The sequence below is a fragment of the Lampetra planeri genome, chromosome 34, assembly GCF_965212315.1.
Source record: "Lampetra planeri chromosome 34, kcLamPlan1.2.h2, whole genome shotgun sequence".
NCBI lineage: Eukaryota > Metazoa > Chordata > Hyperoartia > Petromyzontiformes > Petromyzontidae > Lampetra > Lampetra planeri.
The window spans coordinates 9,888,562-9,913,168 of record NC_136140.1 but is presented as its reverse complement, the minus strand read 5'-3'; the positions used below and the strand labels follow the sequence as shown (position 1 = coordinate 9,913,168).

General features: G+C 48.7%; 1 long non-coding RNA gene across 1 annotated transcript; it reads left to right on the top strand.

The window, feature by feature from the left end:
* The first annotated feature begins 5,354 nt into the window (after window positions 1–5,354).
* LOC144730127 (uncharacterized) lies at window positions 5,355–22,615 on the top strand. The gene is made up of 2 exons (XR_013587790.1): window positions 5,355–7,726; window positions 17,941–22,615. It is a non-coding gene; the product is annotated as an uncharacterized LOC144730127 (long non-coding RNA).
* Window positions 22,616–24,607: the final 1,992 nt, after the last annotated feature.

The window sequence follows — 24,607 nt, the reverse complement described above, 5'->3', positions numbered from 1 at the left end:
GCAACGCAGCTACAGAATTGATTAAACGAGTAAACGTTCGTCAAACGCTTATTGTGCACTCTCGTTGGCACCATCTTGTTACCGCAGCCATATCCTGCTTTAACTCATGTACATGGATGAATGGCCTGCAATCGCTTTGCCTTGTCCAAACATGCACTGTTGTGCACTCTTTGGTGTCCGCGCCTATGTCTACAGCTCTGTGATTCGCAGATGGCAGAGGTGGCCGTCACAATGAGGTGGCCTTCACATTGAGGTGGCCATCACATTGAGGTGGCCGTCACAGTGAGATGGCCGTCACAATGTGGTGTTCTGAACAAGCGTTTTTTGCTCGCTTTCCAGCTCAGCTCACAGCCTCTAGAAAAACAAACTCTCATTTTGTAAAGGGCAATGAATGAGTTTGCGCATTTTTTCGTGTGAATATCACTTCCTTGTGTCAAGACGTTCCTTGGAGACGGCCGTTCTAAAAAGGTGAAGTCTTTATTTTATAAATAATAATGTAGATACAGCTCCGCGAACAGTCAGCCCCGAATGTCTTCCACCTTGTAACTTGTTGGTGCCGGGCAAATGCTCAGACTGCGGGCCTCGCTCTGCTTATATAACCTCTCAGCCCCGCTCCTGATTGGACAGTGCCCCCCACCCCAACTCTGGCAAGTGTCTTCAATTAGCTCAACGTCAATACTTTAGCAAATTCTCTTTACAGCCCCCTACACTTGTATTATACTAATGTTGGTTCTCGAGTTCGAAGTAAAACACCAAATACCGTTCATTTTATACGTGTTGGCTTTCACGATCAAATTATGATTGATTCGTTTAACCGTCCGCCACCCAGAAATTTCACGAACAAAATCAAGTTACGTCAATTTATTCGTTTTTTTCAGAAAAACTGGACGAATGTTGAAAAGCGAGCATTTTTGACAATGTTGTACGTTTCGATGGTGATTACAACCAACATAATCATCAGGCGTTAAAAAAAAGATAATTTCTCTCATCAACGAGCATCCTGACACCCGGTGATTTCATCGCTCCATTTCTTCGGTAGACTCCCTCGCAGATGCCTTGCATTCCTAGGCTATAGCTCCCTTATTTTTCTTATCCAAAGTTCGCTCACTTTTCTTAACAGTTTGTATATTGCCATTAACATGTGTATAGTCTCAAATCCACGTGTTCCGGTTTCTGTCTCTGAAAGTAAATAAAAACAATCATCTCTACATGCTTTTTTGCATACTTTTCAGTTTTTGTGTACGTGTGTGTATGTTGGGCGCCGAGGTGGCGAGATGTTACGTCCCTCGCCTGGTATGCAGGAGGTCCTGGGTTTGATCCCGACCCTGAGTTTGCATGTTCTCCCCTTGTGGGTGTGGTTTTACCCTCCACATTTATAATATAATCAACGTGCGCTTAGAGTATTTGGCTGCTATAAATGTCCACATGTTGAAAAGCCACTTCGTTGAGCAATCATTTGTGGCCAGGTCGCTTCTGAAAAAGAGCTCTACAGCTCAGTGGGTGGGCCTTACCTGGTAAAATAAAATATATACAAAAAATGAAAGGGCCTTCCCATGGGTCGTCCTGGTATGGCAACACTGGTAGTTGACTTTCGGACGTTTTTTCCCAGAAGCCCCCAAGCCCTTGTCTCCACATCTCTTAATTTACCCTCCTCTCTACCTCATTTCTGCTTACCCACCAATTTGTTTATTTTGGGTTTTCCCCCCAAATTTATTTTTTTGTGCCTTTCCTCTCTGCGCCCTTATTTAAATATTTTCGCTCAGTGTGGTTTCCGTGTCCACTGCGTGACCCCTATATCTAACCTCAGCGTCTGCGCCCCCACGCCCTCGCACGATCTCTATATATAATATAATGTACGCACAGGGGTGGTTTCTTCATTAGGGCGATTGGGCGATGCACCACCAATGTCATTCAACCACAGAGTCACGCTAGCCGTCACTGTGCCTCTGGATATATTCCAATCAGCGTCATGTCACGTTCTGTGGAGTACCGCCTCTTTTTGGGCGATTTCACTCCGGCTGAGAATCGCCCCGAGTGGCCCCATAGACTTACATTCAAAGATGTTTTTTTTCGAACGGGGGCGCTGCAATGCATTCTCTATGGCTTCCGGGAGGGCTCGCCCTAACGTGCTTACGTCATCATACGTAAGCACGTTTCATCCAACAATATAATTTGTCGCCACCTAGTGGAATCTTTAATAAAAGAAACTTGAGTGGATTGTATATTAATAGTGAGTATAGAAACAAACAAGATGTATTGTAAGAGTCACTTTATTTTTCATTAATATTAAAGAAGTGAAGTTGCCTTTACATGCTTAAGCTGTTAATTTATCCATTGCATGGGTGGACCTTATCCTTATCAATCATCCAGACATTTGCCCCCCTGAGAGATTTTGCAGGAGCCGCCACTGTGTACGCATGTATATTGTGAGTGGTGGAGTAGTTTTTTGTGCACTGCGCCATAAGGATTAGGCTCCCTGAGTTCGATTCTCAGCCATTGCCAGCATCAGTAGTGGATGATATTAGATCCGGTCCTGGGCCTTCCCTAGGTCGATTGAGCCTCAAAAGAGTACCTCGTGTGGTGTGTTAACGTCAGCAATGGGGAGGTAAAATTGACCAGCCGTGGTGCTGGCCACAGCACCCCCGCGTGCACCATGGTGGCTTTAAGAGATGCTCACTCATGGCATGTTGACAACGGTTATGAGTTTGATCCGCCCCACTGTGTGTTGATTGCCGACAAGTTAATTGAAGAGAGCTTTCGACGAAACATTGGGAGACCTGCAGGGCCTTCACACAATGAGAGATGTAGAGAGAGGAGACTATCGCTAATTTACAAAGAGTTGCGGACGTGCTGGACAAAACGGAGTGGGATGTTGATAACGCAGGGACGGTGGGCGCTGGTTTGTCCGCTGGTGCGAGGGCTTGTGCGAGCGCTCGTGCGATCGCTCGTGTAAGTGTTGGTGCATTCGCCGTCAGTACTGCCGCGGCAATTGGAACCTTTTTGGCCGCCCCGGTCATACTTGTTGTGTCTGCAGTGGCTGCTGGTGCCATGACATTGGGTGCGATGGGAATCACAGTCGCCGCAGGTAGCGTACTCTCCCATGTACTCGTCCAGGAAAGTACTCAAATTAGCGTACTCTCCCAGACGAACACTCAAGTAGCGAACTCTCGCAGACGAATACCCATAGCACCGTACTCTCCCAGACAAGTACTCATAATACCATATACTCCCAAGAATTTGTTGAAAGAAATAACCTCGTTTAGGTCGAGAGAACACTCGATGCAGAGAGTGACAGTTTGGACAATCTAAAGCTGTGCCTGAATGAATTGAGCAACGTTCGCGAGCAGCTCGCTTTAAAACAGCCCGGCAATCGTATAGTTGTCGCCTTTAGGAGAGCGCAAGATCAGCCCCAAGATGAGCTTAAATGACCACAGTGCAGTTAAGGCGATGGGCCATCTCAGAAGATTGCACAATTAATGGACGCAAGGTGAAAAAGCTAGTTTCTGCATTAAACAAAGCAAACCTTCGTGCATCCAAGAGCTTGGATCTGTTGCCCAGTTCTACTTTTGAGAGTGTTTGCCACTGTCGGCATAGGCATGAGCACAACATTTGTGATCTATACACGGCATAGTATAAAGAACGGAAGCAAGTCGGAAACGGCGCAGATGCTCCGAGCGAGGGCAGATGACTGAGTTACATTTGGAGGCGTTCAGAAATTGTATTACTAAGTTTGATGCGGAAAATAATAGAGTTGACAGTAGGTTGTGGAGGCAAGTATAAAAAAAAATTGAAAAAAAGGAAAAACCGCCACTTTTTTCAAATTGTCTTGCTGTGGATTTCACACCTGATGATGATTGCTTGTGTTGCAGTCGAAACGTCGTGAGATTTTTTATTAATAATTCAAATTATTTTATTATTTCCCTTCTACGTGACTTTACCGAAAGAACCAATAATACTAGGAAATCTTGTCTTAAATATCTATCATTCCACGCAACAGATATTGTCGTTATTCATAAAAATACAAGAGTCTTCCGCACGTGGAGGTTTTTATCTCCGGGGCTAGCTGGACTAGGGGGAGAAGGTAAGGACGCTAGAGTAGGAGGGAAATCTAGCTACACTCCATATATTCCAATGCGCAGTCTACATGTTATGTGCATGTAGAGCACTGTGGATTGAAATATTCGATATGGATGTGGAGAAGCCCACGCGATGATTTTTTTTACTTTATTCCAACGGACACACTCCTAATTATCAGCGACGTCTCTGTCCTCAACACTATGACCTTGGGCTGGGGCAATGCAAGTTGCACTTCAAAATCATCAAAACGGGGGTATTGTTCTGGTTGCCATGGCTCTTGTGTAAATATCAGGTACGTGTCCACCCTGCTTCGCACAATTTCTGAAACTAGTAATTAACCTTTACAAATATGTCCCGAGTAAATATCACAAAAGGAGCGCCTGTGTTATATATTTAGCTAATTTACAGTTGTCAAACCCGGAATGTGAAGCGTTCATCTTGACTTTTACAAGCTCCTAACGACCACATTTCTCTTCCGTTAACCTTTCATTAAACGTTTCCGTTCTTTTATTCAATTTATAGACATTTGTACATTTTATCATGTGGGTTATGTGGGGTTATACCACATTACACTATACTGGACACTGCTGGATTAGGCAACATTGTGAGTGCTGTAGCCACACATCTCTTCTACATAACATATAACCACTCTTGACATTATTTTAATTCTTCCCTTCAGGATAATGGGCTGTTAACATGGCTATAACATGAAGGTGATCTCTCTCGCTCTCTTGTAAATGGGGCAGAAGAGTGGCACAGTGGGTTGTTTTGGCTTTGCATGTACCATGAAACCTGGCGACCTGAGTTTGATTCCCTGTCACGGTGGCGAACATTAAGGTAAGAGATATCTGAACCAGTTCAACGGGATCAACCTTGTGTTTCGTTTGTTTTGCAAGCTACAAGTGGAGTGATGGGCACAACCATTTCAGTGGAACAATAATATCCCCGAGCGGAATAATAATTCCCCTGAGATGAACAATAAAACACGTGAGATGATGGAATAAAATGCCTTTCAATACATCAATCACGTGCCGATCAACAAATGTTATGACATCAGTAAGAGTATGTTGATTAAAACATCAGTATTTAGCAGGAGAGAGATTATTCAGTTTAACGCATAGGCTTTCGCGACCAATATTATCCAGAAGTAGGTTTACTATCCAACACACCAGTGTGCTGAACTTGTAACGAATTTCCATGTTTTGTTTACGTGAGAAACCTTACTAATTGGCTGTGTCGAGTGGTGGTGGGTTTAACAACGCAGTTATATTTACGTGATCTAACCCAAACACCTCTATTATGGAGAGAGAATATTGAAATATATATCGTAGCATTAATGGTAGTGTTTTCGCTCCACATGGCACCAATACGACTCTAATATAAACTTTATACAAAAGAGGAAGTTGTGCCGAACGGAAAACAAATCGTGGATAGTTGTTTACGTATGTGAGAATTTACAAGAAACCGAACTTGTTCCCGAGTCTCCCGCATATAGTCACGACATTCGTGGATAGCGGCCAGGCAAAATCCCCATCTTCCAACGGCGGCAGTCGGCCCTTTCTGAGCAGGTAACATTCATTCATTGGGGGACACCTTAATACGTGAGAGCACAGCAGAGCTTGGATATTTGTTGGCGTCGTCTCACCGACTGGCTGCTGCATTCCCACTGTGTCTGTGGTCCCTCGCATCTCCGAGTTATTGTCTCTCTTCGAGTTGACATTACCGGAGCTTCATCGATTATCCGGTGACTTATGGGGAGAGGGTGCGCCGGATTTTCAAATAATCACTCATCATCGTTCTTTAAAATAGTTTATTATTTTGCACATTCTTGGATGACATTGTGTTTTTAGGTGGTATCATACGGGTTTTTTGTGTTTTCAATTTGATTACGATGTGAAATTGTCATATATAAACGTACAAACTGAAAAAAATACATATCCTAATTTTAAAAGTGACTGTATTTAATGTACCGTAATTATCACTCCAATCTCGACGATTCTGCATCACGGGTTGATGTATATACGTGTAGTAATTTCATGGTTTAAGTTGTATGTAGCGAATAATGTACTCTTAATTATATTTAACATTGAAATCAAGGGCAGCTACTCCTTTTGCCACGCACGCGGTGCCAATACGCCGGACTGGTTACGGCCTTTGGAGCGCTTTTGCCGGTTTCGCCGGATCGGCCCGGGACTGCCGGATGTTGAAAGCAAACGGATACTTATCGATGACCAACTGTATTATCAATGATCATATTTGTCACGATACTATACTGAGAACTTTGCTTGGATGCGTGAAGTGCGTTTTTAACTGGTAATATTAATTTGATTTCATCTGCAAACAATATCCCCATTGCCAAAGAATACGTTGTGGATCCAGATTTTGCGATGGACATTACAATGTGAAAGCTAAGACATGAAATCTAATGATTACACCTCTTTGTCAATCCACTGATGGATGAAGGCCTCCAAGCGCAGTATTGGATGTGGGGGTTGTCTGACCATACCTTGCCGCGCCAGTCATTGTGGTTTGAAGCCGGGTTTGGACCCAGGACCAGCTCCAGATATCACTCGCCACTGATGTTCGCACCTTCGGCTGATAAGCGAATGTGAAGCACGCATCTTGGCTTTTAGGAGCCCTTTAATGACTTAATTTCTCTTCCGTTGAGCTTTCATTAAACCGTTTAACTTCCCTTACTCAATGTTTGCAGAAACATGTACATTTTGGTATGTGGGTCATGCGGGGGTTATAGCACGTTACACCACACACTGGACACTTCTGAATATTGTGAGTCTGTTGTAGTTAACACATCTCTTCCACACCGAAAGTAACCACCTTTGATGAAATTTTCATTTTCCCCTTCAGGACAATGGGCTGTAACATGGCTATGACGTAAAGGTGGCCTCTCTCTTTCGTAATGGGGCGGAGAGGTGGCACAATGGGTTTCTTTTTCTTTCCATGTGCTATAAAACCTGGCGACCTGAGTTATTTTCCCTGCCACGGTGGCAAACACAAACATTTCAATGCAACAATAATATCCCCCAATTGAATACTAATAATAATTATCCTTAGATTAACAATAAAACACGTGAGAATATGGAAACAAACGCCTCTCAATATATCAATCACATGCTGATCGACAAATGTTAAGACATGAGTAAGACTCTGTTGACGGAAACAGTATTACGCAGGGGAGAGATTATTGAAATATATATCGTAGTGTTAATGGTTGTCTTGTAGCTCCGTATAGCACCGATATTTCTCAAACAGAAACTTTAAACTTGATACAAAAGAGGAAGTTGTGCCGAATGGAAAAAACACCGCTTAATGATTTCAGTATGTGAGAATTGAAAATAAGCCAAACTCGTCTTCCGCATATAGTCGGCACGCGTGGATAGCGGCGAGGCAGAATCCCCACTAATTCGTTGGACGACACCTTAATACGTGGAGGACAGCAGAGCTTGGGTATTTGTTGGCGCCGTCTCGCCGCCTGGCTGCTGCCTTCCGGCTCTGTCTGTGGTCCCTCGCGTCTTGAACGACATCACCAGGTGGAGCGGTGGGAGCGGTGGGAGCGGTGATCACGTTCAAGACCCCACCGGCACCGGCAGTGTGATGACACAGAACCGCAACATGGCCGTCAAAAGCAAAGGTTTGCCGTGAACACGTACGGCGCTTTTGTCAATCCACTCCCAGATGAGGGCCTCCCCAATGTCGTGCGGGGCGTGGAGGATCTTTGACCATACTTATAAAACAAAACTATTTTTGTTATATTATCAGGTAAAGCCCCCACTGAGCTATACGGTTCTTTTGCAAAAGCGACCTGCCTATCACAAATGATAGCTCAGCAAATGTGGTTTATCACGTGGAAAATGTGATCACAGCCAAAAACTCCAGACGCATATTAATTCTGACGTCCTGGAGAAAGATCCACGCAACCACGGGTATAGAGACACGCAAACTCCAAATATGCAACAGGCGTACAGGGTCGCGATCGAACCCAGGGCCATCCTGCATACCAGGCGAGGTAGTTAACATCTCGCCACCGTGGCACCCACTTAGCTGGTTTGCTAGAGAAGGTGGGTAAGCTAGTTGTGGGAGCACAGAAGTACGGCACAACAATGGCATTTTATAAACTGTCCCTCTGCTTCCCGTAACGTAGTACCGAAGCAGTCAATAGCAGCTTGTTTTATGTGTAATATCGTTGAGGACTCTTGGACGCCGGGGTTCGAGGCACACGTATTTATTCCGCGTCAGTTGGCACAATCACGGACATACAACACTGGAGGGGGTATCGGCCCCCTCACCCGGCTAGCTGGGGATACACTTGCTAGCTATGCCTAACCTACCTCCTAGTCCTCCACTAATGGGCTAGGGGAGGCTATCTGACCCAACACTGGTAAGTCGGGCTTACGGTACCCGGAGTCCCAGACCAGCTCTGATAATAGCACCGGCTCTGGCTTTCGGGACCACGCCGCTGGCTCGGTCCTGTGCGGCCCTGATAAGGGCGGCGATCCAGGGGAGTCCAGGGCTCTATCTGGACGATCTTCGGTCTTCACTCGTTTAGCTTAACATATCTCCCCGAGCCCTCCGGCTCATCCCCTTTTATACCAAACCCCCCGCTGAGGGGTGGGGCCCCGGGGGATCCCAGCTCCGAGTCAGCCCCCCAGGCTGCCCGATGCGGACGTCGCTGGGAGCACCTGCCCGTGCACCGACATAGCCACGCCCACTGTGTTTCTTTCCCATCTGATCCCATTGTATACAGCCCCTCCGTAACACCCCTACATCACCCCCCCCGTACAGCTCGCAGCCGTCCCGGCTGCAAAAAAACAACAATGAAAGTGTATTTACCCCTTGAACCCGCGTGTGCCTCACAATTTTTTTTTCAACAATAACCATAACAAGAACACCAACAAGAACCGCAACAGCAAGAAGAGAATTAACCCGGCGCACCCCCCCTGAATAAATACGAATACCGTAAGAGCACCCTATATCCAATATGTAGGAGAACACACCACACACACACAACACACAATGAACACAACATATGTACAACCCAGTGTGCAGGAACCACACCACCCACACAACACACAATGAACACAACATATGTACATTTCTCCGGCCCTCACAAAAGTCTGCGCATTTTTGCGCGCGTTCTTGCAGCGGGCTCGTCACACGGGGCAACCCCGGATGGCGGACTGTCGGGTGGCAACTGTCCGTCTCCGAGTGAGTGTCTTTTTGATGCCGCGAGACCCTCGGCATCCCCAGGAGGGGTTGTCGGGCGTGAGTCCGTCACTCCTGGTGCACCTGGGGGCGGGACAGCCGGCAACACGTTAGGTGAGAGCAGCGGAGACGGACCCTGTGAGTCGGTCGACCCCCCACATGTTTGGCCACGCGTGTGTGAAGTGGGAATTCGTACCGCAACGAAGGGTTTTAATCTGGACGGGTGCACAAACCACCGCCACTTCCCCCATTTGATGCGTACGCACTGAGGCCGCAAAACCTCAACCACCTCCACAGGGCCCCGCCACGGCCACACCAGTTTAGAGGAGGTTGCAAGTGGTACCTGTGGACAGTGCAGCCATGCCTTGTCCCCCGGCTTCCACTGCAGCACGTGCGCCCGACCCAGTCTGAGCCTCTCATTAGCTTTCTGACGGAGGTCGGAATTTTGCATGGCAGCATCCCGTGCCTCTGTTAATTTAGCAAGATTAAATTTAACATGGTCGGCCAATTTAGTTTTACCCTGCGGCGCGGGGATCTGTAGCTGGGCCCGAACAGGCGGGTCAGGTTCGCGGCCATACATCAGGAAGAAGGGGGAAAATCCCATTGCCGCATGGGGGGCCATCCTATATGCTGCCAAGACCCCTTGAATTTGCAGGTCCCAATCGGTCTGTGAGTCCGAAACCTGCTGTGACAACATCGACGTGATGGTTCGATGCAGACGCTCGACCATCCCCCGTCAGTTTGCGGGTGATACGGGGAGGTACGAATTTTTTTCGTGCCCAGGAGCTCACAGACTTGTTGGAGTAGTTTGCCGGAAAATTTTTTGCCCTGGTCGGCCAGCAGCCGCTCCGGAGCACCTTTGTCCAGGACGTATCCCTGGACAAAGGCCTCCACGATGGCTGCTGCCGACTGGTTGGCAAGGGGCCAGGCCATAGGCCAGCGCGTAAAGTATTCCACACCGGTCAACAAATATCTATTGCCCCTGGGGGTGGCGGGGAATAGGCCCAGAATATCCAGCGCGACAAGCTCGTTGACTCTGGAGACTTTGATAGATTGCAAAGGCGGGTTAGACTCCCATGCTGGTGGTTTCCGTTGCGCACACCGAGGGCATGACCCCAACAGATCCGCGACATCCCTTGTCATGCCCGGGCAAAAAAAATCAAGCTGGAGCAAGGCGAGGGTCTTTTGGGTCCCCAGGTGGAGGAGGCGCTCATGAGCGGCCCACACCACCTTACCCCGCAACCCAGAAGGGACCACCAGCCGGTGTCGATGGGATCTCCCGTCCCAATGCATTAGCCATGAGTCGGCATCACCCCTCCCCCGCCCAGCACCCCCGACGCGACGACGCAACGCGAGGAGGGAGGTATCCTCCATCTGGAGGCGCCCCCATTCAGTGACAGGCAACCCCAACAGGGAATATTTTCCCTGTTGTGCGATCGAATTCGTCATTGACGCTGCGTCGTCGGCGGCCGCCAAGACCAGAACGGATATCTGACCCGGAGGCCTGCAACGTCCCGACCCCAGGAGGCATGCGCATTCGGAGGTGGTTGGCATGCGCGACAGAGCGTCCGCATTGGTGTGGCGAACGCCCTTACGGTACGTAGTTTCAAAATCAAAGTCCTGGAGAATCTCCAACCATCGAGACAATTGTCCCGATGGTTGTTGAACTCGCAGGGCGTACTGTAGTGCCGCATGATCTGTACAGACGGTGAAACGCCGACCGTACAGATACGGGCGGTACTGTTGGATGAAATTAACAATTGCCAACAGTTCCCGACGGGTGACACAATATCTTTGCTCCGCTGGAGACAAAACCCGACTACCGTACGCGACTACCCGTTCTACGCTGTCAACCACCTGGGAAAGCACGCCCCCAATACCCGTGTTGCTCGCATCGGTGTCGAGCAAAAAGGGTTTAGAAAAATCGGGGTAAACCAAGGGAGGAGCTTTTACCAGAGCATCCCGAAGGGAGCGAAAAGCAGCCTCCTCCTCCTGTCCCCAATGAAACCGGACCCCCTTTGACGTCAAAGCGTGTAGGGGCTTCGCAATTGTCGCAAAATCCGCGACAAACCGTCGGTAATATGACGCGAATCCAACGAAACTCCTGACCTCTCCCACAGAGGTGGGAGTCGGCCAGGAGCTGACGCACTGCGTTTTGGCGGGATCGGTAGCAATACCTGAGCGTCCGACGATATGTCCCAAATAACGCACAGATTCGCGTAACAGATGACATTTTTGGGGTTTAAATTTCAAATTAGCAGCCCGCATTTTGAGGAAAACCGCCCGCAACCTCTGGAGATGTTCGTCAAGTGTTTTGCTAAAGACGATAACGTCATCCAAATAAATCAAGCACGAGTCCCATTGCAATCCAACCAAAACCAATTCCATCAATCGCTGGAAAGTTGCCGGCGCTGAGTGGAGTCCCATCGGCAACCGGTTGAATTGGAACAGGCCGTGCGGTGTACGGAATGCAGTTTTAGGCTTTGAATCATCGTCCAGAGGAAGCTGCCAGAATCCCGAAAGCAAATCCAATGTGGAGAAGAATCGCGCTCCCACCAAGGCGTCAAGCGATTCGTCCATCCGTGGGAGCGGGTATGCGTCGGCAACAGAAATTTTGTTGAGGCGACGAAAATCGACGCAAAAACGCAACGAGCCGTCCTGTTTCTTAACCAGGACGATCGGCGCTCCCCAAGGGCTGGTAGAGGGAGAAATGATGTCGGCGGCTAACATGTCATCAACGGCCGATTTGACATGGTCCTTTTCGGCGGGACTTAACCGAAAAGGATTCTGGCGTATTGGTGCGCTGTCACCTGTATCAATATGGTGACGCAGCAGATGAGTACAGCCCAAATCGAATTTGTTCCGACTGAAAACGTCGGAAAATTCACGCAGCAGTGTTTTAAGCTTTTGACGCTCTAAATCCGACAAGTCCGTCGATCCCGCACAAAGCGCCTCGAGCCACCCTTCATCGCTGTCCGAATGTGGTCGCGGCAGAGGGACAGTGCTTACGTGATTCACGACGGGTTCCTCACAGGGCACCGGCGTTGCATGAGCAAGCACGGTCCCCTGTGGAACCACCACCGTCTGCGACCCCACATTGAGGACCGCGATTAAAGGATCCCCGTCCCCTTTAACGATGGTCTGGGCCGGAATTAAATGAGGTCCGCTAACCCCGGCCCTAGACGGCCCCAGCAGAACCCCCTGGTCCCCAATGCCTTTAGCGAAGGGCCGACGAAGTTTAAGAGGCACCAACATTTGTGCCCCGGCGGTACGCGTACCGTTCTATCGACGAACGCCGGTACCGTCGCGAACGCCGTCCGACCCGCAGCGGGGGACGGCAGAAACGCCATGCGTCGGCCCGACGGGAGCTCAATGCAGCCCTGGTCGATCAAAATACAAATCGACATTTTGCCCAGGAAGTCCGTCCCCAGCAGGCACGGAACCGCCAGCGAGGAGGAAACAAAAATCGGGCCAGATAATTTGATATTACCGATACAAATTTGCGCTCGAATTTGTCCAATGATGCCAAGTAAGCCCCCGTTAGCAGCATAGAATGGAACGTTAACGGGCAGCAAAGGACGGCTCTGGACAGGAAGAATATTGTAAATTAGTTCTGAAATGATGGTCGCCGATGCTCCCGTATCGACCAGGATGCGCACCTCAACCCCGTCAATGTGCCCCACAACGGCTGACGACCCCGACGATGCGGCCACAACGCGATGGGCCAACACGGACCACTGGCTGGGTTCGATATGAGTCCCCACAGTGGTGCGTGTTGGCGCGATGGTGTGCAATGTCGGCCCCCCGTTCGCTGCGGTGTGCGAGTGTGTGACGGGTGTGTGCGTGGGCCAAACATGAGGGGTGCCGCGACTCGCTGGGTTATGTTGATGGAGCTTGGGAGGAGGGCCGGCGTCCTGTCGAGGCGTCGTCCCACGCTGCCGAGGAGAGCGGCGCCCCGAGGCGACATGGCCCCGGATGCCGCAATTGTAACAGCGCGGGAGCGCTGGCGACGACGATGGATGGTCGAGGCGGCTCGACCCGTCCCGGCCCGCCCGTACTCCCGCTCTCTGCTGCAGTTGACGATCGACGGCGAGAGTAGGTTGGCGTGGAGGAGTCGTGCAGCCTGGAGGGAACACATTTCTGCATCGTCCTGTGCCACGACGACGATGTCTAAGTCGTCCGCCAGCAGGAGGATCTTCTCGGTTACCATAGTGTCCACGCCTTCGTTGTCCATTCGTGGGAAGGCCGTCTTTGCTAGTGCCAGGAGACTCGTACAAAACGCCAGGGGCGACTCCTTTGCACCTCGCTGGCGATCGTAAAAGAGCTGCCTGCAGTCCGACGGTGGTCCGTAGACTGCAGCCAGCAGCGGCAGTGCCATCTGCAGCGTGGAGCGTTTGTCCTTCGATGCCGATGTAAGAGTGGCGAGGGCGTCGCTGTCGAGGAGCGCCGGCAGCACGCGGAGAGCCTCGGCATCTGTCCACTGCGCCATTTCCTGGTGTGCGAGGAAGCGCCGCTGGAAGTCGCTCCAGTCGCCATCCTCGCCAACAAACTCCTTGAGTGGAGGTAGCCGTTGGTGCAACGCAGCGGCCGCCGTGGAAGGTCGCTCTCCGTTGTCACCGTCACTCTGCTCGGCTTCGGCGCGAACGACGGATGGCATCGCCGGTCGCACCAGTGGTGACGCTCTGTCCGCTGGTGATGACACGGCAGCTACTGTACGTCCGACGTCGGACGCGAGGCTCAGGCCGGCCACGCCCTCAGCAGCTGCTGCGGCGATGGCGGGAGATTCGAAGTCGGGCTCCGTCGAAATGGCGGGAAGGAGCACTGGTCGTCGGCTGTCGTCGCCCCGTGGCGGTCCACCAGCCCCCAGCCGTGTGATCTGTTCCAGCGTGGCGGCAGCAGCGTACAGCAGCTCCGCCAGTTTTGCGTGAGCCTGCCTCAGTCCATCTGTCGACGGATCCCCCCCATCCCAATGCTGCGGTGTGGATGCATCCGGCCCCGGCTGCTCGATGCCTTCTTCAGCCGTCTCGTGCTCCACAACTGCATCGGTGTCCTCCGCCTCCGGTACCCTGTCTCGAGCTGTCCAGCGCGTGTCCATGTTCGTGGTTGTTCACTTCTGTCACCAGATGTAATATCGTTGAGGACTCTTGGACGCCGGGGTTGGAGGCACACGTATTTCTTCCGCGTCAGTTGGCACAATCACGGACATACAACACTGGAGGGGGTATCGGCCCCCTCACCCGGCTAGCTGGGGATACACTTGCTAGCTATGCCTAACCTACCTCCTAGTCCTCCACTAACGGGCTAGGGGAGGCTACCTGACCCGACACTGGTAAGTCGGGCTTACGGTACCTGGAGTCCCAGACCAGCTCTGATAAAAGCACCGGCTCTGGCTTTCGGGACCACGCCGCTGGCTCGGTCCTGTGCGGCCCTGATAAGGGCGGCGATCCAGGGGAGTCCAGGGCTCTATCTGGACGATCTTCGGTCTTCACTCGTTTAGCTTAACATATCTCCCCGAGCCCTCCGGCTCATCCCCTTTAATACCAAACTCCCCGCTGAGGGGTGGGGCCCCGGGGGATCCCAGCTCCAAGTCAGCCCCCCAGGCTGCCCGATGCGGACGTCGCTGGGAGCACCTGCCCGTGCACCGACATAGCCACGCCCACTGTGTTTCTTTCCCATCTGATCCCGTTGTATACAGCCCCTCCGTAACACCCCTACATATGCATGGTGGTGAGTAATCCAACATTTGGGCTGGCTTCAGCCAGCTTAGCTTCTGAAATCTGGCGAGATCCGGAGCCATGTAACGGATTCACTGCCTTCTAGTCAACAGTCAAAGTGATTTTCTGCTCCAATGAGCGTCGAGGCGATGCTCGTCTCCCGTTGTACAGCTCTGACTGAGTCAGTTGTGGAAGTTACACATTCATATGACGGGCGTGATGAGTCTTCCGAAAGGACAATCACTTTTTAATTCCCCACAGAGTGCTACGTATTCTATCGAGGGATGATGGGCCGAGTCAAAAGTGACTCGGAATTGTCAACGTTTTGATTGAATAGTAAAAAAAATGCGTCGTGTTCATGCCACCTCGATAGTATGGGTTTGCAGTAGCTTTCTGACTCTTTTGCATCATGTTTTAACTCGGTTCATCTTAACGTACACGGATACAGTTTGCAAATGCTGTAATGTCCTAAAATTATAAACCGATAAACCCCCGGCTAACCGGACTAAATGGTAAGCCCTGGGTTCTGCTACGAACAATTCGGCGAGATACTACAATGGTAGAACACCTTGAATCATATAAACATAGCAACACATTAGCAACACTACTGAGCATTGAACACACGTGAACAATGTATGAAAACTATTGTTGATAAGTTTACGTATGGTTTTAACGCTCCATACACATGTTAAAAAAATACAAGTACTTTTCTTAAAGTGTGTGCTGTACTGTAACTAACAGCTGAGCTGTGTCGATGCTCTCCGTGGCGAAATGTTAACTACCTCGCCTGGTACATAAGAGGTTGTGGGTTCGATCCCGACTGACGCCTCAATATTTGAAATTTTCATGTTCTCCTCGTGGTCGTGTAGATTTTACTCCGGGTCCTCCGGTTTTCCTCTCCACATTTAGAAACATGCGTTTAACTTGCTGCTATAAATTTCCACATACGCCTTACTTGTCAAAATAAAAGTAAACGTTTTATAATTTTTTGTTTATTTCTAAGTGACACAAAGGAAGAGGGACGGGGTTATCGAGACAGGGAGAGCGACATATTCGTTCTTCTGAAGATGCTGCAGAGGCTGGTGGCCCATGCGCTCCTATTCTCACGTCTTGAACATTGCAGTGCCTCGCTCTCTCGGAGTCCTGCATGAGTGACCTCCTTGTAGACTGCAGTCTGTTCAAAACGCAGCCGCCAGGGCGGTCACTCGCACTGCTGTTTGGGATCATCTTTCATCTGTGCTCCTGAACCTAACAGTGGCTTCCAGTTCAAACCCGCGTTGAGTCTAAGATGTTCCTACATGTGTTCAAGGTTTTAAATGAGGTTGCTCCACCATACGTGCAGGTGTTGATTCGGCCACACACTCCACTGAGATCTCTCAAAGCCACGGATCGTGACCTACTCAGCGTACCAGGAGTGACCACGGGGCTTTTGTGTGTACGGCGCCCAGATTCTGGAATTCCCTGCCATTGAAGGTCATGAATTCGCAGTCGATGGAGATGTTTTAAGTCTCGGCTGAAGACCCCACAGCTTATTTAAAAATTCCGCTCTCTCGCTCTAATTCTCCGACTTTGTTTAGTGTTTCTCTTCCCGGTTGCTTGTCACTCATTGCCCTCCTTTACAGAGATGGCGTTCTGGGATCCATTGTTTCAGGGCGCGCCTCGTGTATCTAACGAACTGCACTGCGTTACGATTACACGGGACCGTACATCGCGCGCCACCTGCTGTACACAGCGGGCATCGCATCCCTAGGTGGCGCAAGGTGGCTGCGTGGGGGTTTTCATTCTCGAATTAAATACCTGACCTGCTCTGGCAACACGTGATAACCAGCTCGACGGGATCATAATGGGGGTGCTATTTTTTCCTTGTCCCAGGGTACTTTGCCTCTTCTTCCAATTGTGTTATTGATCTGTCTGTCCTCTCTATTTTCCGTGAAGTAGGCCCATTGCCCAAAACATCACCTAGGGGAGTGGTTCATCACCTGGATTGCACACACCCCTTCGGGGTGCGAGATGCCCTCACTAGGGGTGCGAGACATGGCCAGATTTTTTTTAGAATGTAAATCATCGAAACACAAACTAAGCACGGGCACGTAAGTACAACTACTGTACGTTGTTTCATCAAACATCTATGTATTTAATAACATACATTGTTTAACGATTGAGACCCAAAGGGGTGCAAAGGCTGCAGTAAAGGTGAAGGACCACTGACTTAGGGTCTACTCGTATCCTGTTAAGGCCAGCGGTGTTTTAAGATGTTGTAGCCGATTAATGAGTGTTCATAAATGTGGGAGGAAACCTCAGCACCCGGAGAAAAACCCGCACATGCGACGGGGCAATAAAACAGGGCACGGGCACCTCCTCGACGCACACGGGAAGGGAGTTTCACACCATCAGTGCGGTGATCCACCAATCCTCGCTGCTACCTCCACAGCCCTGGACTACAGGCGTGCGCCATCACCGCCCGGGGTTGGTCGATCAGGCTAATGTTGCGAAACTGCCTTCCTGTGAGCATCGACGCAGTACAGCAAGTGTGCAGTAATATAAATCTGTCCCTTGTATATGGGGTAGATTGTTGGCCCCTCGCAAGCGTGGGTCTTCTCTGGGTGCCCGCGTTTTTCTCCCCCATGTATAAGCACTCAGTGATTGGCTGAACATTTAGTCTTATATATAGAAGACTGCAGAGATTGGGCAATTGTTGCCACCGGCTCACCATATGCCAGCCTTCTCGCTTGCCGGTGGTTCATCAGCGACTGCAAGATGCAATTTGCATGAACAGCACTACGTCAAAAAATAAACCGTTTGTAGAACTATACAAAATCATGGCTAAAGTTCACATGGTCACCAATATGGAATTACTCTGCCAGTCCGTGGGTGGCTGCATGGACATTTGTTTGATCTGCCTGAACGCAACCGTGTGTTCTCTGCACAGATAAATTCAAGGAAGAATTCGACGAAGCTTGCGAGCAGACCTGGAGCGCTTTCCAAGAGTGGGAGAAGAAACGGGAGGAGCTCATCGACGTGTTCAACAGATTCGCCGACGGCTTGGACAAACTGGAAACAAACGTGAAAGACGTACAATTGACAGGAGCTCGCGCCCTTGTAATCGGTGCTGCGGTGACAACGGTGGGATTCTTAGCTGCTCCGATAGTTGTTGGTGGTGGCTTGGCGCTGAGTGCAGTGGCCGGAGGGCTTGCATTAGGAAGTTATATCGGCAAAGAATTAGCTGAGAAGAGCAGCCTTGAAAAAGTTGACACAATGCTTAAAGCGGAAGCGCAAAGTCTGAGCGATCTAGAGAAATGCCTGAATGGATTGAGTCAATCATGCGAAGGGCTCTCTTCGATAAAACCGAAAAATCGTAGGGTCATTGCGTTTACACAAGCGGAACGTCAGCTCTACAAAGACCTCAACATCACCGCACAAAGTAAACACACGTTCAAGCTTCCGGAAAAAGTTCCGCAAGACAGTGGCAAAGGCAGAGGTGCAGTAGAGGCCATGGCTGGTTTTGCCGATCATTTGGTAAACATCAAAGAGGAAGATATCCTTGAGCTAGAAGACCGCGCAAAACCACTTCTGAAATACCGGTTGCTTCCGGTCGTGTTTGGCGTTATCGCCACTGGCATCGCCACGGGATATATGCACTACATACGAAATGAAATTGACCAAAGAAACAAGTCAGAGGTGGCAGAGGGGCTGCGTAACAGGGCATCAGAATTCGAAAAGCAATTACAAGCTTGCAGAAAATTCAAACTCACTTTTGACAAGGAGAATAAAAAAAAAAGTTGTTGCTTTCCGAAGCTGTTCAAATAAGTATTTCAATAATCGGTGAAAGATAAATAATTGTCAATTTACCCCAGGCCTCAATAACACATTTTTACTAGCTAACTTAATTGCTTTTCGGCGGCCCTGTTAATGAGCTTAATTGAGTGCAGTCTTTCATCTTTGTCTAGTCCTGAACGCTTGTCGATAATGGAAGTGACAATGAAGTCATCGTTGTCCTGTCCACGGCCGAGCACAAGAACACAGCCACTAACATTTTACAAATTATTTACAAAACAAAAAACGTCAACAGTATTTGTCAATAACAATGCCTTAATATATATAAGACTATTATGGCCCCTCTTCATAGCATATCAACCACATTAGAACATCAAAAGGCTGATGCTCACATCTCCTTAATGAATGGAAAATTAAGGAAGCCGCAGTGCGGGTATGGACCACATTAGTCAATTATTGTAGTCTGCACTCATTCAAGCAAAAGTATACGAATGTTTTTCATGAAGGCCCTCTTGTGGCTAACAGAGGGCACTTTTCTCCTGAACATATTGCCATACAGAAGAATAGAATAGCATATAGAGAGGCCAGAGATAGAGTGGAGAATAATAGTTGGAGACTGCACTTGTTTTTATACCATAGGGCCTGATGATATTTCTAAAACGTTTTACAAGTAACATTGTGTTTAACTCGAATGTCCCTCAACCTTATCCTTGTCATCCAAACAGATTGTAATCACTCATCATTATCAACATATCAAAAACAGTCGTCTGCTTTCCTACCAGAACAGTATGTGAAAATAACGTATACAACAGCACAAAACGGTCGTAATCATCAAATGCCATTTGATTACCTGGAGGAAGGCCTTCTCATAACCATCGCCATCTATCACGGTCTGGTAGACTGGAGTAGACACGTGGCTATATCGAGTGGTAATACTCGATGTGGGTGCAGAAATAATTGTCTCAGTGGCTGAGAAAAAAAAAACACTTGTCTTGAGTCAGAGCACTGAGCCACAGAATCAGCGCCACTGAGATCCTAGCTTGGATCTGGATACATGAAGCTGCATGTTAATAAACTGTGGGTCTCACTTTTCCTGTTGTCGTGAGATAACTTTTCACTCCTGGCATTGCTGTTGTTGTATATATATAGGCTTTTTTCCAAAAAATAATATTAAGAATAATTCTGCCAATATATATTTTTAAATTATCAATCGCGGTGTCGCTTGGGGCAAAAGGGGGTGATACGAAACCCTCCCCTCACAGCAGATGCCTTTCACACTCAGGACCAAGCAAGAAAGTAGCCATAAAGATAATAAATAAATAAAAACACCTTGGTACAAAGGAAATAGAGGGGGGGGGGAGATTGCTAATGAGATTCTGGGGTAATCTCTACACGACTTCAAAGACCGCCACAAAGCACGTACAAAAACCAGGCGTCACCATCTTCTTGGTTCTTTCGGTAAAACTTAGCGATACGAATAAGTGGACATCATAGACTGCCCACACACTCACTCCGATTAAAAACCGGGCTACAATCTACATTAGTGGGTTATTACTTCTCATATATTATTTTAATCTTAATGTTATTCACCTTATTTTTATTCTTCTTCTTCTATCTATGTGACTGTACCGAAAGAACCAAATAATGAATTCTGGATGAACATAAACCAAATAATAATTATGAAGTATTAGACCGAGGGTCATCCAGAAGAATAAAAAAGGCGAAATAGGTCAATCACCCATAACCAAGATAAAATGTATCCCATAGAGAGAAAGCCTCCCACCCGCCGTTGTCTCCCGGCAGCACGTGATAGTAAATTTGCATACGCACGCAGAGGGCATCTCCCCTTAAAAAGAAAATCAAACACCATGAAGGAACTCCAAACCACGATGGAAGTACTGTAAACACTGCTACAAACATACCTTGAGTCACTTACAGAACTACAAAAGTGGTACGGTATCAAGCTATTAGAGGTAAAATAATATTTTTTTCAAACGGTACAAGAGAAACAACTTCAAAGTCCTGCGGCCCTCTCTGAGAGAGACAAAATGTAACTCCCCACCGCGAGGGAAGAGGGGTGAGAGAACGCAACCGGACAGGGGGAACCCCCCCCCCTCCTTCCAGATTATATATTGCAGAGGGTTGGAGGACTGGAAGGACGCACTTGTAGCAATTTGGGACATCTGTTTTCCACGGATGAAAAGAGGGGGACAAGAATCAGGCCAGGGTGAGACTTAACAGATGGCTTAATAAATTAGAACACACACACACACACGTAGAACTTCCCCCACAGCAACGAACGAAATCAAAGGAAGTTCCGGTCCATTGTGAGAAGGCGTGCCGAGGGGAGAGAATTTCACATAAAAACAGAGACACGACACACACAATAGAGTGCTGCGATCGGCAGGCTCCGGGAACCTGCTCCCGTGACTGGAACATCGTCAACGAGCTGCATCAGCAGAAGCCACGACTACGACCAGCGACAGAAGACAACCTCCAGCGAGCAGATTCCAGGGCATGGCCTCGAGATCAACAATGGGTGTGGTGTTGCGCAGAGAAGAGGGGCGAGGTGATGCTCGGTGCTGAGTTCGGCATGGACCGACAGAGTATCGCTGAAAGTTTTATTCTAGATTCATCCTGATGTTTTGAGTTGCTTGCAAAGTCAAGGATTGCGATAAGTTGTATTGTACTAAGCTTTCACAGTTGTTTAAGAGGTGTGCGAATACACTTTACAAGTTTTGAGAGTGAGTGCCAGCTCCCACGGGCAGCTGCAGCTCGAGTTAAACTGACGAGCAACGTCAAGCAATCAACCTCGAGAAAGGGCGGAAAGCACCAAGCATCGACCAAGCCAGCATCGCAGAGAACCAGCTGCACGTACAATCGTGCACCGCCAGGGAACATGGAGCAGGAGAGAGCACGCAGCAGCGCCTCCAGCGCCACCGAGCAAGGGTGTCAGCTGCCAGCGGACAAGCGGCGAGCGCTACGAGCACCTTCAAAAGATACGCGTCGTGCCAACTCAGCTCATCCAGCAGGGGAAAGAGCCTGACCAGCTGCCCGTGAAGAAGAGTAGAGCGCCGTGAGTTCGACACACACACACACACCGACCAGCACCAGCTCGGAACCAAGACAAAAGTGAGGAATGGCGGCCAGCGGACGAGCTGCGGGCGCTATCTGACGACGGAATCATCGCGCACCGCCGACGGCGAGCGTCATGCCGACTCTCTCTTTCCGTTCAGCAGTGGACAAGCAGCTGCTGCTGCCTCAAAGAGAACAAGCGAGCAAGCTATTCGTATGACACGCCCACACTCACACACTACAACGCATCGCCTGGTGTCTGCTTGACGCAAAGAATTGATCAAGGAGACAAAACCACCACACACACATAAAACACATACCCGGACTAATAATAAGAAGACTAATGATAAGAGTGCGTCAACTATTAGCTGATGATGAAGAACATTGCTGCCCATTGAGTTACGTAGATACGGTCGTTTAGAAGTATTTTAGTCGTTTTTTTCGTTAATTGCAAAATCTTACCGATTAATTCATTGACGTATACATTTGCCTTCGGGATATGTTTCTTTATTGCCGTTCGTATGAATATTGTCGCATGCATTTTTAAGGACTTTTTCCTATCGCCGTATATGCTCACGTTACTCTGAGGAATTAATCGATTATTCTGTTACCAGTTTAATAACGTAATCATTGAGGGTTAAATGTACGGATCAATGAGGAGAACATCTCCAGGAGTACTGTCGACAATTCCAAGCATAAGAGCTCGCATATAGTGTTATGTTTTTGGTTATAAATTAAAGTTGCTTAACACAGAAGTGTCTGAGTGGTGCCTTAATAATCTCAATCATGAGAACTGTATCCTGCGGTGAGATTTAAATTCGGAGACCTAACATACATACTAAGACATAATCAGTAAATGTTAAAGCGAGAATAATTGTATTATCCCGATTGATAATACGACCCTAGACAAGGAAGCCAAGCCTAATCGCATAATCGCATACATTCGCATAGCCTAACAAATTACGCGCATAATTATATAAATTAGCATATATCGGATATATATTATCATTTTTCATTACATTTTTTAAGACCCGGCAGATACAACCCGGTCCCATCATTTGATTGCAATTTGTCCAATTATCATGTAGATTTTACTCTTAGCGGTTTTATTCTTGTTGAGCAACTTAATATTAAGGGGTTTGTTTTAAATAGTTGTATCAATAACTGAATATAACTGAATATAAATCTGTTTAGGCTTTGTTGATTATTAACGTAGATTTAATAATGCATTTGTTTTGAATTTCAACGAAATATTTTGTTTATTCTGGCTCTAAGCAAAGATTTGTAAAGTGTCTCAATTTCAGTGGCATTTAAACGCCATTTAAGTAAAACTCAAGAGACTTTCCACCCTATTTGGTGACGTCACCGCAGCACAGCCACAAGTGTAGCCTTAAAAGAAAGATGACATCATACCCAAGAAACACGCGAGTCAGTCTTCCTGAAGATGTTGGCTGCCATTGACTTGTAATGAACAATATATTTGACAGTCCTCGTCTTATAAACATCATCAATATTGTACATTTACATGTGTAGAGACAGTGCGGGTGGAGAGATAGTGTGCGAGTGGAGAGAGTGCGTGTGTGGAGACAGTGCAGGTGTAGGAACCGTACGTGGCCCAGTGGTCACGAGGGGTAATTACGGAAGGGGAACCATCAGGGAAGTTCGGGAACAGGCTAGAGAGTTCAAGAAAGGGGGTGTGGCCGGGGGCCGAGCGAGGCCACGCCGGGAGATAAAAGGTGGCGAGCGGCGAAGCTTGGGGCTGCCGTTGGATCGGGGTCGACTGTCTTCACGCCGTCGCTGTCTTTGCATCGTCGCTACTTGCGTGCCATCCCTGGCCCAAGTTATCCATCAATCGCACCTCCGTGCTTCCTAATAGTCCAGGGTTGTGTTGGTAAAACCGATCCTCCATAGTGCCCCTGAACACCTCAAATCCTGTGACAACACATTCCTGCGGAGGGCGCTGGTAGGAACGTTGGGTTGCTCGGTCAATGGCCAGGGTCAACAGCGGCGTGGTGTATTCCGCAAATATGCCCGACTGTGAGGGCGGGCACAAGCCGGCGTAAGTATGGTTAAACGTTGAGTTTTATAAGGACACCACGAGGTGACCAGCCCCTCCCCACCCAGCCCCACCCCTCCCACCCCCCACCCAGCCCCACCCTCCCCACCCAGCCCCTCCCCACCCTCCCCACCCAGCCCCTCCCCACCAACACCTCCCTCCCCACCCAGCCTCTCCCTCCCCACCCAGCCCCTTCCTGCACGATGGACGGACGGATACAACAATCCCCTGTGGGCTGGTGTGACCAGGAGGTTCCTACCAATATTAACATGAATATGAGTTGGCAACGGTGCCCATGAGAGTGTGTCGGCAAGATGCAAAGACGAACCTTTCTTATAGATCAACGTGAATCTATAGCGTTGCAACTTCATCATCATTCATTGCAACCGGGCTGGTGCCTTATGTAAAGGCTTCTTCATGAAAGTTTCCAGTAGCTGATGGTTTGAATGCGCCTCAACATCATGCTTGCCATATATCCAGTGATCAAACTTTGAAAACGCATTGGATATAGCGAGGGATTCCTTCTCTATCTGTGAATAGCGCTTTTCTGTGGTATTCAAGCTGCAGAAGGTGAAAGCGACAGGCTGTAGCTTACCCTCCTCATTGCTTTGGAAAAGGGCTGCCCCTAGTCAATCTTCACTTGCGTCCACTTGTAAGACCACCGGCTTATGAAGATCATAATAATGCAGCG